The sequence below is a fragment of the Adiantum capillus-veneris genome, chromosome 20 (assembly GCF_014529385.1).
Source record: "Adiantum capillus-veneris isolate H3 chromosome 20, ASM1452938v2, whole genome shotgun sequence".
Taxonomy (NCBI): Eukaryota; Viridiplantae; Streptophyta; class Polypodiopsida; order Polypodiales; family Pteridaceae; genus Adiantum; species Adiantum capillus-veneris.
This window is the reverse complement of record NC_140950.1, coordinates 133,707,886-133,722,972: the sequence shown is the minus strand read 5'-3', so window position 1 is coordinate 133,722,972 and position 15,087 is coordinate 133,707,886. Positions and strand designations below refer to the sequence as shown.

The 15,087-nt window shown below is 40.9% G+C and overlaps 2 pseudogenes; both read right to left on the bottom strand.

The window, feature by feature from the left end:
* Window positions 1-351: 351 nt before the first annotated feature.
* Window positions 352-1,474, bottom strand: LOC147433270 (uncharacterized; annotated as a pseudogene).
* A 374-nt stretch (window positions 1,475-1,848) lies between these two features.
* Window positions 1,849-2,613, bottom strand: LOC147433269 (uncharacterized; annotated as a pseudogene).
* Window positions 2,614-15,087: the final 12,474 nt, after the last annotated feature.

Genomic DNA, 15,087 nt, shown 5'->3' with positions numbered 1-15,087 from the left:
GCGAGTACCTCGCAAAAGAACCATAAGAAGGGTTATAATTTTTACAAAGTGAGGATATGGATCATTTGAAATATATTGACTTTTAAGTGGTGTTCCTTTTTTATGTTCGAAAAAAAAAACATGCAAGTCTCCTTGCATGGGGGAGTTTGCACAGTTCTCCCCAATTTTTATAATACAAGGGAACATGCCATTCCCACGGCAGAGTGCAATTTTTAGTGCATTCATTTCACTATGTCGTTAGTATTGAGTATAGAATTCATAACATTTTACGTACCATTTTGCTTCAACATGCATTTATCTATTGTCATAATGAACACTATGATGCAGGCTTAAGCTTTGTGAGGTAGTCTATCAAATATTGCACGAGCCTCCTCCATGTTGTCGAACTTTACAATAAATGGGTCGATATCTAGGCCCTTTCAATAACTTGGTCATGTACCCATTTGCCCTGCTCTTCAATTGCAATGCTAGAGCATGCTTTGAGAAGCGCAGTGAAGTTGACTTCATTCAGTTGAAGACTCTCCCACTCCATTTTCTTTGAACAATAAAGTGCTTTCTCTACTTGATCATGATATGTGTGTCCTGTGATTAGTGTAGTCCATGTTACAACACTTTTGTGTGGAAATCTTTCAAACAACACTTGGGCAATATCAAGCTTCCGAGCCTTCAGATACATGTCGACAACGTACCGCCAACAATATTTGACTCACCATTCGTGAGAGTATGAGCATGCACCTGCATGTCAGTCTCTAAAGGGATTCCAACAGCAGAGCATGCATTAAGAGCATGCACTAAGAACTGTTACATATAAAGACCATCGGCGAGTTGAGCATCTCATGATAAAGAGCATAGCTTGGTCCTTTTCACCGAGCCTGGCATGGGCTGAAATAATGGCATCCTAGGTAGAAGCAGTAGGTTAAAATTCCAAAACATTAATTAGCTTGGGCAAGATTCCCAAAGGATGCGTGCATGCAAATCAAAAAATTTGCCAATATGATATTTGTTGCTAGACCATTTTGTAATATGAACTTCTGAAGTGCTTCTCTAGCTGAGTGGTCACGTTCATCTATATAGCTCTGAAACTGACCCTGAAGCTCTTTAAGGAGCCTTGGTTGCTCCAAGCTATTACCAGGTCCAAGAAGGAGTAGAAACGACACTCAGCCACTTCCATCTGCTGGCAAGGAACTGCAAGGGAAGCATGCATCATTTGAGTCACAACAATACATGTCGATCTAGAGTCGATAAATCAACAAATCACAAATGCATGTGAGAAAATTGACCTTTTTGTGTGATTTTCTGCCCAATTCCAAGGTGGGTGGGGCTCTTGCAAATATATTGATGTTCCTGGGCAATCAAAACTAACCTGATTTACATTAGAAGAAAGAGACTTCCAAGGTTCCTTTTGGGTGTGGCTTTGTATGAGCTCAGGGTTAACTATAATTACCATGGGACGCAAATCTTGCAAGTTCGCCATTGAAGATCAATTCAGCAGGTGGATACAACTGATAGATCTACGAGGTAGATGCAAAGCAAGTGTATCTCTCCAAATTCAATCACCTATACTCTCATTTTGAAGGCATGTGGCTCTACACAAGTTCTCAAGGAGATTCCTGTCCAGAGTGTGGACCCTTGGAATGCACTGACTGCAAGATTTTCCCCATAGGGCAGGGCCAGAAAACAAGGGCCTCTCTCTAGAACTAATTACCTACGCATGCTTGAAGGCATGTCGCTCTATGCAAGATGCCGAGTTTTTCAAACAGAAGGATTGATTATGTCGTTCAATATAGCTTGTGTGCTTTTTTATGATGCCACCTCATCGTCCTCTGGTTATTTTTTTTTACCCTATGGCTACCTCCACCCTATGTCAGTCTCCCAACTTAGGTCACATTTCTCAATAGGTTTCTTCATATCCTTATCTCTATCCGTAAAGACTACCACTGGCTTGCTGCTTTTAACTCCTTGCATTCATCTCTTTCAGATCTGTCACTACTTGTTGCATCAGTAAGGCACTCATCTCTTTTCCTAACATTACCAATATTGCTAAAGATGTGTGCCCTGGATTTGTTGTATTTGTCCATTCGTTCTTCAATGGATCTGATTGTCTGATCGGGTCCATCCTTCTTGAAGCAATCAAATCATTGTTGTCAATGGAACCCTCCCTTGCTCTTTGCCTAAACGCAAGCTTCCCAGGTGGCGATGATGCAAGGTTTGCGTCAAATCCGGAATCGACAGGTATATCTGCTAGCTTATCACTTAGAAATCTACTTTCTAGAGTTTTCACCAAAAGAATTCGCAATGGGGATGGTGGAACACTGTTGTCTAGTGCCATGGCTTTCATGTCGTAGTGCTCGGCAACACGATAAGGAGGACATTGGATTCAAAATGAGTTGTTGCTGGCTTTGGATTCCTCACGAACCTCTCAACCTCTAGCTCCAGCCTTAACACTGTGATTTGATTCCTTGAATTCAAAACATCGTGCAAGAAGCTATCGAGGTGCTCCAAGGGGTCTGCAACAGCTAGAAGATATTTAGAAGATGTAGTTGACAAAGAAGAGAATGTCACATGTGCAGCTTCACCATCATTGTTGTAGATTTTGAAGTACGCATCTTGCATAGAGCCACATGCCTTCAAGATGCATGTGTAGGTGATTGTAGCTCGAGAGAGGCCCTCACTTCGCATACATATCAACCAAGACAGTGCCAAGCATGAAATCTCTTTTCAAGAGCCTTTGACTAACAATATAAATTGTGAATTTTTGTGCCCATATTAGCATCTTGAGTAGAGACACATGCCTTCGAGATGCATGCTAGGTGATTGCATCTCAACATCTTGCGTAGAGCCACATCCTTCAAGATGCATATGCATAGGTAATTCCATATGAAGAAAAGCCCTTGTTGAGCCCTCACTTCACATACATATCGACCAAGACAGTGCCAAGCACGATAGCTTTTTTTGTGCCCATATCAGCATCCTTCAAGATGCATATGCATAGGTAATTCCATATGAAGAAAAGCCCATGTTGAGCCCTCACTTCAGATACATATCGACCAAGACAGTGCCAAGCATGACAACTTTTTTTGTGCCCATACCAGCATCCTTCACGATGCATGCATAGGTAATTCTATTTGAAGAGAGGCCCTCGCTGATCCCTCGCGAGCTTCACAGATATATCAACCAAGACAATGCCAAGCACGATAGCTTTTTTTCTCTCGTCGTTGCTCGACTCCTTGCAGGCTCACAAGCTCTGCTCTTTTGCTACACGCCACGCTTTCTATTAGCAAACTGCCGCGTTGTTGTTTTCCCTTGCCAGCCTCAAGCCTCCCTTCTAGGCCTACCAGCCTTGCTCATCCGCTCGTAGGTTTCCTCGCTGCCTAGCGACCCCTCTCAATCTAGCTGCTCGTCCCTCCCCGCCTTTCGATTATAGAAGCGTTCGCGAGCCAAGGGCTGCTCACCTCTCCTCCTTGACCTCCTCTACTGCTTGCCGATGCTCTTTTTTTTGCTCCTTTTTATTTTTTCCGTGCGCGCTCTGCTGCAGTTGAGGCTCCTATCTGCCCCTGCACTTCGACGGCAGCTCTTTCCCTGCACTTCGACGACATTTCTTCCCGCTTTTTGCTCCTCTTTAGCTCCTGCTACAACTCTTGCTGACGACGGCTTTCTACCGACGGCTCCTCCCCTAATCTCTATTTCACACCTCCCAAAATCTGCAGGAGATCCCCCCTGGCTTCTTCTTCTGCACTGCAACGTCACTTTGCCATCCTCCTCGTAGTGCTTCGCTCGGCCACCTCCAAAAGATAGTGCTCTACCAACTAAGCCGTCCTCCTCGCCAGCTTGCTTTTCGACCTTGTCTCCTGCTCGTTGCGTGCTTATCGCTACCTGCTTTGTTTGATGGCTCTCCTCCTCGACGGCGGCCTCAGCATGCTTTTCTTTACTCGCCACCTTATTCCTTGTTTTCAATCGACACTTTCTCTTTACTTCGTTGCCTACGTTCCTGCCTTGGACGCCGTTGAAAAGGCCACGACACGTGGGTTAACGAGAGCGCAGTGTTGTGATTTCGGCTTCTACGCTAACGAAGTAAAGATATGTGAAGAAACTTCCATTTTGACACATATAACATCGACTATGGTTTCTATCACTTTCACATTTTCAAGGACTGGAGCATACTCTCATGGAGTACATGTTGAGAGGGTCCCATTGACACCTTGTTTGCCCAAAACTGACACTCTTGCACCAAGTTACAGACAAAACTGACTTAGGGCACTAAAATTGACTAATTTGACTGTGACAAAGCTAAAAACTTGCGCTCTAACAAGTATATGTGAATTCTTGATTGCGTGCTCGTAAATGCAACTAAAAGAGCACAAGCAAAGCAAAATCACGTAGAGAAAAATGTTCAGCAAAAAATTGACATAGTTCATGGAAAGATGAGTTCGCTAGATCTGTCTTGGTAGAGAATTTTTTTGAGCCATTACATGCTATGCTAGAAGCATACAAAGTGTGGATGAAACCAAATCAATCTTTTGAGCAATGTTGGAAATCATATGCTAGTCTAGAGATAGAAGCAATAGGGCTAGACATGTGTAAGAGTCTTCTAGAAGTCACACAAGGCTTACTTGATTGAGAAAATAAGATTAATGCGTCAAAATGCAAAAAGCATAGGGAAATATTCTAAGGGGGATAAGCCTATTCAAGAGGACAGAGGAAACACGTGAGACACTTGTGAGCAAACCATTGACTATATTTGTTTCAAAGCAACCAAGTGTCATTCAAAGTGATCCTAGAATTGTTTAGGATCAGACAATGTACAGACTTTAGTGGTGCTAGAAGTAGAGTCAAATTGGCAAAATGAGTTGTGGGATACCATAAAAAAGCAAAAGAGGGTAGCATTAAGGTAACTCCTATCAAAGAATTTGAATTAGACCAGAGAAACATGGGTTCTGATCTAGGGTCTTTGTATGAAGATCAAGGGTCAATCAAATTAGAAAATAGTAAGGTTCAAACCTTGAGGACATTACAAGAAGCAAAAGAGGATAGCATTAAGGCAACTCCTATCGAAGAAGTTTACTTAGACAAGGGAAACATGGGTTTTGATCTAGGGTCTTTGTATGAAGACCAGGGCTCCCTCAAATTAGAGAATAGTAAGGATAAAACCTTGAGGACACTACAGTCATACTTGGGAGTGCTACTTATGTGTGTTCTAATTGATGCATTTTAGGCCTGATTATGCTTTTGTGTGCACATATAATTAGACTAATTGCAAGTGGATAATTGGTGTGATTTTGATTGCAATGCGATGTTCAATAAGTGGTAAACACAGAAAAGGGGCAAAAACGGGTCTAAGAACGATTGATTTACTTGTGAAATGGTGTGTATGATGATTTGATGGTTGATCTTGTGGTGTTTGGTGATGGATTTGAGGATAATTTACTGCATATTTTTCAAAAAACAATCAGTGAAGTTTTGGCTATTTTCGGTGAAGTTTTAGCAATTTCTTGCTATATAGTTGCCTAAAATAACTATTGATTGGCCTAAAAATATTGAAACTTAGCGAGAATTGGTGAAAAAATTGCATCCACATGATCTTCATGACCCTTTGAGCATCATTGATTTTATTGGCCATTTTTGCGATATTTTTTACATGTCTGATAATTTTCTTAGCTTTCGGCTATTTTTGGGGCAAATATAAACAAAAAGCAAAACTTAAAAGATAAAAAATAAAAAAATCATACATCCTCTCTCTCTCTCTCTCTCTCTCTCTCTCTCACATCCATCTTTTATTTTCCCTTTTTTCTCTCTCTTTCTGTGTGCACTCGTACACGCACACTCACGCATACATGCACACGCACTCACACTCATGCATACGCACTCTCACACTCATGCATGCGCACGCTCACGCATCGTCGTGCATGCTTCCGCTCTCTTTCCTGTGTGCACACCTATTTTCTCCCTTTGCCCCCTATTTTTAATTTTGTTTTTGGTTTATTATTATTATTTTTTAAATATATATCCCCCTTTGTTTCTAATTTTGAATTTTTTATTTTTATTTAGTAAAAAAATGATTTTTTTCCTTTTTCTTTTGGCTTTTTTTCATTTTTAAAAAATAACCTCTCCTTTTTTATATTTCTCTCATTTTTATTTTTTTATTAAAAAAATCCCCCTTATTTTCTCTCTTTGCCCTATTCTCTCTTGATTTTTGTTTTTATTTTTACAAAAAAACCCTCCCCATATTTCTTACTCTTCTCTCTTTTTATTCTCTATTTTTATTCAAATTAAAAAATCCCTCTATTTTTAATATTTTGTCTCTTTCTTATTTTTATATTTAAGAAAATAAAATAAAAAATCCTTTATTCTCTCTTTTCTCTTTTTTATTTTTATTTTTAAATTAAAAAAATAAAATCAAAAGCAAAATTCGAAACAAAAAAATTTGCATTTTTCAATAAATTTTTCTTTTTAAATGAAAGAAAACAAAAGAAAAAACCCCAAAAAAATTTTAAAAAAAGAAACTAAATTTTTAAAAAAAAACCAAAAATAAGCAAGAAAAAAAAAACAACCAAGGTTAGGGGTGTAGCCGACGACCACCCACCCTGCACCACTGGGCACCCCGCATTACCCCGCCGGCCTTGGGCCCTCTCTCTCCCGTGTTCCCGGGTCCCAAAGCCCACCTTGCACCACCCCTTGCGGACGCCAATTGAGGGTCCCACACTTTCCGCACCTCTCGCCCCTCCTCCCCACCTACCCATGCATGTGAGGTCCCCGCCCCGTCATTCCATATAACGGATATGGCGAGAGAACTGGACAGGTCGCTAGGCCTAAACGCTTCAAACAAGGCTAAGAGAGAGATAGACAAAATCTAGTAGACAAGCTTTCGTCACAAGTGACTAAACCCGAGCTACTAGAGAATAACATAGACCTAGCCCTGTCTCGCAGGGAAAGCATGCTATAGATATAAACTATTGTTTCTAACGTAACCTAAAGTCACCTGGAAATAGCATTGGATGCTATCTAAAACCCTTGGTTCATAGATTCGATGCTTTTTCCCCCATAGCTTTCAGAGGCACAGCCGTCGAACGTTCCCCTAAGGTTGGGACATCCTAATGATCAGTAGAGTAACACCTTCCAAGAGAGGAGAATCCGCTCTTGGTGCAATGAAAACTCCCCAATCCGTTCACTAAATGCATCTACACTCACCTTCCAAGAGAGAAAAATAATGTTGTCAACATCTCCGCTCAAGGGCCAATGAGCTAGAGCTTGTGTCGCCCTAGAACACAACAGGGGGGTAGAGAGTTCCCAACTGATCGAGACCACCCGTCTCATAGGTTGGCACAATATACCAACCCCCACTTTCCCACCCGCACTCACTCCAGTGATTGTTTCCTAATTACTAACACAGGTTGTTCAACACATAGGTTCCTTACTATGGTTTCCATGACACAAGTTCATTTAAACAGCCCTTCAGACAAGTATCAAACCGGCACCAATACAATTTCATTCCTAAGAAAAATAAATTCGACAAACAGTATTTCATAATATTCCAATATTCTGGAGTCGTAGAGACTTCTCCAGCGGATGTTAACTCCATCCGTTGTCGTTAGTTGCCCATACAACCAAGTAGTGCCACACCTGCCTGGAGTAACCCTCCGGGTGGGTCACAGTCCATAGAAATGGATCTAGTCGCCTAACTGGTCGACTTTGTATATATAGAAATATAGCAAGCTCCTGTGTCTAAGCACGAGCTACCTCCCTCGGTAATTCTCGTGTCTTCGCCTCGTGAGATAATTTGTGCATCCTCCAGGATTGGAGCCTTTCCGTTTGTTGCCAAGTTAGTGATTCCAGCCTCATGGTCGTTGGCTCCACTAGTGCGAGATCTCTTGGGGGCCATTATCTCACTAACTTACTTTAGAGAATAGGTAGGAAAATTTGGCTAAGGTAGGATCAAGTTTCAACAAGACAACGTGAGTAGGAAAATAGGGTAAAATCAAAAACAGAGTGAATGATGCACCCATTTATGCTTGGAGGTTTCTAATTTACGCATGCAAGGTTTCATCATCCATGAAGTGCATAATCCACACAATGCATGATCCAACTTGTAATCGGAAAATGTGTGTGCGTGAAGTATGAATTCAATGAGATGCTTCTCACCTTGTGCTTTAACGTAAGTGGATGAGAGATGTACTCTAACGGAGAGATTAAGAGCATGGTTAACATACCTTAATCCAATGATCTAATGGAGAGAGAGTCCATTAGGGATCGCTTAGTAGGAGAGTTTAGGATTATAGAATAGAAAAAGTTTTGCTATAACCAGCTAGCAAGAGTAATAGATAGGTGATTCTCGAGAGGAGAGAGAATATGGATGATCTTAATTGCATAATTAAGAAAATTAATTACCGTAATGTCGCAACGTCCTTGTGTGGTGATTGCCTTGAAGTTGCTCTTCAATTGCTATCTCCGATGGCAACACCTTCGCGCAACTTGGTCTGGGTGTGTGTGTCTGTGTGGGGGTGAACCGGCCTTTATATAGGCAAGGAGCTAGGCACCCACGATTTTTCCTTCTATTGCTGACTGGTAGAGAGCATGGAGCATGCAACTCCCACTCCCCATGTGGTTAACTCAAGAGAACTAAAAAGCTTTCTAGTTAACTCAAGAGAAGTGGCATGGCTAACTAGTTAACTCAAGAGTAAAGTGCACAAGACTAGGCCATCTCTCATTTGATTCAACTCCCAATCACTCCCTCTCTCTCCCATATGCGATTTCTGCTGCCAATCTGGGCTTGAGGGGAGCATGGTACAAGCCCTAGTGAGCTCTAGTTTAAGTGCTAGCTCAACTCAACTCCACCTCACACTTGGCAAAAGACTACCTATGCTTCATGGTTATAGTCATGTGGATCCATTATGAGGCATGATGATGCATCTATGGCCATCCATGGGCATGTCCCTCATGCATAAACTCACCCATACCCATCCATACCTTAGAATTAGGCCATTAACGTCAATTTTTACCAGATTACTCCTAAAATTAATTAAATCGACCTAGACAAGTCGGATTTCAATTCTGAAAAATGCTATGGTGAGACGGACTCGAGAGCGTTTCAGACTCGACCACCTGCCATAAATAGCAGTTCTCGGGGTCCGGTCCCTATTTTTTAGGAAATCTGGGTCGATGTGCCGTTTTTCGAGACGATCAATCAACCTAGGTTCGGGGGTCAAAAACTTACTATTTTTGGAAAAATTTCACAAGAAATGAATTTGACCAAAATTAAAAGTTCTTCGAGGTTCACAACACAGAAACGTCATCTGATCACTAAAAACTGCTAAAAATAGCAACTTTTGCCGTACAAAAATCTGGATCCCATTTTATTACATGAAGATTCCTCTTCTAAGGTAGGTGGAGACCTTACAATGCCACCCACATTGGGTCCTGTGCCTGGTGCGACCCCCCCCTGTCCACATTTTTGTTGGATCCACGACAGTCCCAGGCCGTCGGCCATCCCTCTCTTGTGGTGCGCACCCACCCCACCTGGCCCCTCAACCCACAACGCACACTCTCTCTCTGACTCCTCGTGTGCCCTCCTAGCATCTGCACGCTAAGCCAAGCCCCCCTCCCTCTGGTCAATGCAGCTTGCAGCCCCCAAAAATAAATTAAAAAGAAAAAAATGGTTTATTTTAAATTACCTAAGGGATCATTCACACACCCTCCCACACACACATTTTCCTTTGCATGAGGGATGTTCCCACTGCCCTAGACTGTCACACACACACCCCTCAAAAGGGGCTCAGACACACGGACCCACACACACACACACACCTCCTCTTTAGAGGTAGTTCATGCTCGACCCATACACACACACACATTATTCCCTTTCATACTTGGGGGTAGCTTCACGTTGAGACCCACACACCTCACACACATGCTTCCTATATATGGACTTCACCTGATCTTGGTTATCCCACGTGTAGCGAGATTCACACATCACACCCATCCACCATGAGCGACACACATACACCTGGAGCACAGGATTCATGGGGCATATGAGCTAGCAGATCGAGACATTGACGCTACCACGCGAGACTCTAAGACACACAGCTAGACCACTCCAGACCATTGATATTCCGAGCATAACATTGACGTGCTTGATAGACATACTTCCTAGAGCACCTAGACTGCCACTGATACTAGACAAGACCACATAGACACACACCATAGATTTGCCTGAGAGTACACATTAGATCATTTGGGAGACACACACTATGCACTTTGTGACATAGACTCGTTACACTAATGACGAGTGGAGACATACAATATTCCTTGCACCAATTAGAGAGCGTGCTTAGTCTTTTAAGCTTGGCTGATTCAACTAGCCCCTTGTGTTGCTCACCCTATTCAGCCAGCCTCGTTTCTCTCTCAAAATACTTATGAGTGCTTTCAAGAGGTCATGAGTGATCCCAAGTGCTTTAGAGTGCTTGTATGTGCTCATGGGTGATTTCGAGTCTGCCCAAGTGCTTTAGAGTGCTTCAGATTGCTTCCACATGCTTTGTATTGCAATCCAAGTGTTTTCTAGTGCTTCCAAGTGATTCTTACTACTTTTAAGTGCATGTGAGTGACTCTATGTGCTTCTAAGTGCCTTTGAGTGCTTCTATGTGACTATACGTGCTTCAGAGTGACTCTAAGTGCTTCAAAGTGCTTCATTGAGTGATTCAGAGTAATTTGAAGTGCTTCCAAGTACTTCTAAGTGCTTCCATGTTCTTCCAAGTGCTGCCAATTACTTTTTTATGTGCTTGTGATTCACTCTGTGTGCTTCAACGCTCCTCTAAGGGCTTTCACTTACTTCCAAAAGCATGTTAGAGCTACCCAGATGTGTCTTACAATGCTTATAGAGAGACTTATACATGCGGTTCAAGGAGGCTCATCCTAACATTAGGATCTCCCTCAGATGATTTGAGGTTCTGAAGCCATACATTGTACGCAAGCTAAAGGACTACAACACTTGTTGCTACGAATACCATGTTTAGCTTGTATACCTTAAGGAAGCCTTCAATCAGATGCACCAGGGAAGATGTGGGCTCCATGGAAAGTCATGCTTTTGCAGGTGCCTTGTTTGCAGCTCCCATGGAGAAACAACACAAAGCATAGCATCTAGTGCCACATTTCCAAGTTTAACAGACCTATGGGAGCTTGTATTTTTCCCACAACCCATTGATTGTGCTTTTCGAACATGCCAACATTGTGGCATTGAAAGACTCTCATTGTGTCCAGGTGAATAGAGTTGACATCTCTTCGATGACTGTGAAGCTTTTTGAGGAAATGGACAAGAAAAATACTAGAAAACTTCAAAAATACCTCGTGGTTGGCCAGATCAATTTGATGAGTTTCATTTCAAAGCTTCAAAGCAAATTGGGGAACTTTACCAAACACAACTACAAGTACAGATGACAAGCTCAGCAGTTCAAAGAGTGTTTGGCTAACTGTCTTGACAAGGTAGTGGTGTCTATAGGTGGAATTCTTGCAAAGGAGGAATGCAAAGAGGAACAGTCTTTTGAAGTTTCTGATTACATACCAAAACCCTTTAATGAAGAGCAGATGGAATCGTTAGAGTGGACGCAAATATTGGCCACCTTGGATGTGTGTATCAATGAGGTTACTCCTATGCAATTTTGTGATGAAAATGGTCTTGACATAATTCCATTTTTCATGATAAGTATGATGCCAAATTGAGATGGACATGAGTCAGAATATGGGTCAATGCAGGAGCTAGAACAACAAGTGAAATGTCTAAAAGTATAAGGTGAAATTTCTCTATGAGATTTAGACACTTATGGAAACTCAAGAGAGCCTTTTGATGATAAATAGAAGCCAGACATTGAGGATGATTTTTACAATGCAATAGTTGCATTAGAAGATCTTTACTTAAGTGTAGACGATGATAGATCTAAAGGACACGATAGTGAGTCTGAGCCTACAATGGAGAAATTCTTTGATTTTCGAATCAAAAGCCACGTAGACAGAGATACTATCAAGGAAAAAGAATCAAGAAGGGGATAAGGGATAAACCCAATGCCATGTGTTGAGGGAAAGACAACATACTTACCACTAAGTAGGAGCCCATGATTGTATCAAGGATAAGGTATCTAAAAAATTCCCTCAAAACCCCTTAGAGACAAGAAGATGCAAAAAGAAACAAAACAAAGCCAAAAAGACAATGGAAGTTGCAACGCCAAACGATGCTATAAAGGAGCCTAAGTGGACAAGAATTGAGCGTAGAAAGAAATATAAAGAGTTGAAAAAGACCTAGAAGGAAGTGTGGACTTTAGAAATGGAAAGTGACAAGGAAAGCGCATTAAGAAAGGATGGTATCATTGTATCCTCTCGCTATAAGAATTATACAATTTAGGATCACAAATTGGTCATTGAGCAACCTATGAGGGAGAGATAAAAATTGGAAAAATCTTATGATGGACCTAAGGATGCGAAGAAGATAGATCTAGCGAAACTAGGGGAAGAACCAAAGCCAGTTTACATAGCTACTGATTTATCCCCCATGAAAGAAGAATTGCTTATCAAAATGCAAAAAGAGTATAAGGATGTCTTTGCTTGTTCTTACAAAGACCTAAAAGGGGTTGATCCGGAGAAGCATTCTATCCCCATTAAATCAAATGCTAAGCCAAGTAGACAATGTCCTTACACTTACAATGAAACCTTCGTAAAAGAGATCAAGGAGGAGATTGATAAGCTCAAGTGTGTGCACTCGATTCTATGGGGAGATCATATTGACCATCTCAGAAAATTATTTGAGAAATGATGCACCTATCAAATATGTATTAACCCTGAGAAATGCATTTATATGGTTAGACAAGAAAAAATCTTGGGACAAGTGTCACCAAATGGTATATCGACAGATATGGATAAAATCAGAGTGATTTCAAAAATGTCGTGCCCAAAGACAGTAAGACAAGTTTAGTCTTTTATGGGGCATTGTAGATATTGCCACAAGTTTATCTACATATAAGTTGTAATCGCTAAACCTCTCTATAGTATGATAGTTGTATTTATATTGACAGATAAATGTAAGCAGACGTTCCAAAAGTTGAAGCATGCACATTGATAATGGCACTAGCCTAACACTTGGCTTCTTCAATACAAGGACACTCATCACTCTGATGAGGCAGCAAGCCCATACTCTATGGGCCTACTACCAAATAGTGTATGGTGCATGCGATAGGGAGGGCGCACACACACACACACACACACAAAGAGTTTTATTTTTTGAACAAACACATATACTATCACTTCCACCTATCGACCACTTGGGCTAATACATATACATAGACATTACCTAATCTAACTGGTATAGTGATGTCTTAGCTTCTATTGAAAGTTCCAACCGCATGGTATTGAGACTACCACTTTACCTATGCTGACATACTAGTTTTTTGAAAGGTCATAACTCCTGATGTAAGGTGCATACTTGGAACATTAACAACACAAGTATAAACACATCTTGCCTAGCTATGGCAAAGCACCTAGCACTAAAATATCTATTGATGTAAAAAAGACCCCTTCCTTGATCTTCTGGCTAGTATAAACCTATAATGTAACTTTTGGTTTCTTTATAACATCCTTTGATTGGTCGAGACCTCTTGGTGGATAGGACAGCACTTGGGGCAATTAAGGAGGCACTAACTCTTTAGCAATATCAATACTAGTGCCTTTACTTTTTCTTCTCTCACACATCTGCTTATCTCGTGCCAGTCCAGAGTCAGTGCATGACTGGCACCTAGTACCTAGTTGTTGTTAGCTCTTGTGTTGTCTTCACCCCGGCCTTCTCATTGTTTGATGCTTAGCCATGAAAATGGGAAAGGAACCCTTGTCCACAGGGCCAGATACGACTATTGGGCTGCTGGTGACAGTATACAAAAAAATGTGGTGCCCAACACTAAATGCTCCTGGAGGAGAGGACGACAATGTGTTGACGCTATGTAGATGACTTTTACATACGCTCTAACGTTTGTATATAATTTTTTGAACACTCTCCTAGATTTAATGGAAATATGTTTTCCCTCTATTGGTAGACAACAGGTCAGATGCACTTTTGGTTTTAGTATCACTAACACATGTAGCACAAAATTGCTTATCTTTAAACACATACAAGAAAGTTTCACAAGCAAGAGCTTGCTAGATCTTTCTATGAATTGGATAATAATCAAGAATTGTTAAAGTTCACACTCTTAAAATACATCACATATGAGCTATCTCCTGGGAGGTCAAAATGGTCATCAATAAAGTTCAAGGATAATGCTCTTAGGGCATTCAAGAACTATTTTTTGAAACATGCATACTAATCTCTATTAACCAGGGCTTATGAACTATCTATTGGAGAATAGGGTCTTGATCTTCACATTGGTCTATTGGAACTGGGATTGTTTCCCCAAATGGTAGTATAAACTAATTTGTGTCCGTCATATCATTGGGCATGAGATGGTTGATAAACATTTGAATTGGTTGGCCCTTTAAAAAAGTTGAATAATGACCTCTCTCTCTCTCTCTCTCTCTCTCTCTCTCTCTTTTTTTATGATAACCATATATGAGAAAAAACAAACAATTTTTTGACATATACATTATATGGTTGGCTATTGTTTAGGAGATGTCCAATGTTATTGGAATAAAGAACTATACGCTGATGTTTGTGTAGTACCTGAAACCTCTTGTGAGGGTCTCTTCTAAGATGGCAAGGTTTTTATGAAAAAGTATCCGTTTTTCAAACAAAACTCTGGCAAAAAAAATTTCAAAACCTAGACACAACAACATAAGTTAAGCTTCTGCAAGAGAGTGAGTAAACACAAACCATAATACATAGGTAAGAAAGAGCCTGTTGGTCTTCCTCAAAATCAAAGAATAATGAGAAATTACTATTTATGGTTATTCTAAGCATTTTATTTTCATTTGGTTATATTGTTTTGGAGATTTGGAGCTTGTATGTATCTTGGTACATGGAGTGGCTGGTCAAACACAAACTTAGTAGTAGTGATCGTTAATGGCTCTCTCTCTCTCTCTCTCTCTCTCTCTCTCTCTCTCTCTCTCTCTCGCAGTTGAGCTAGG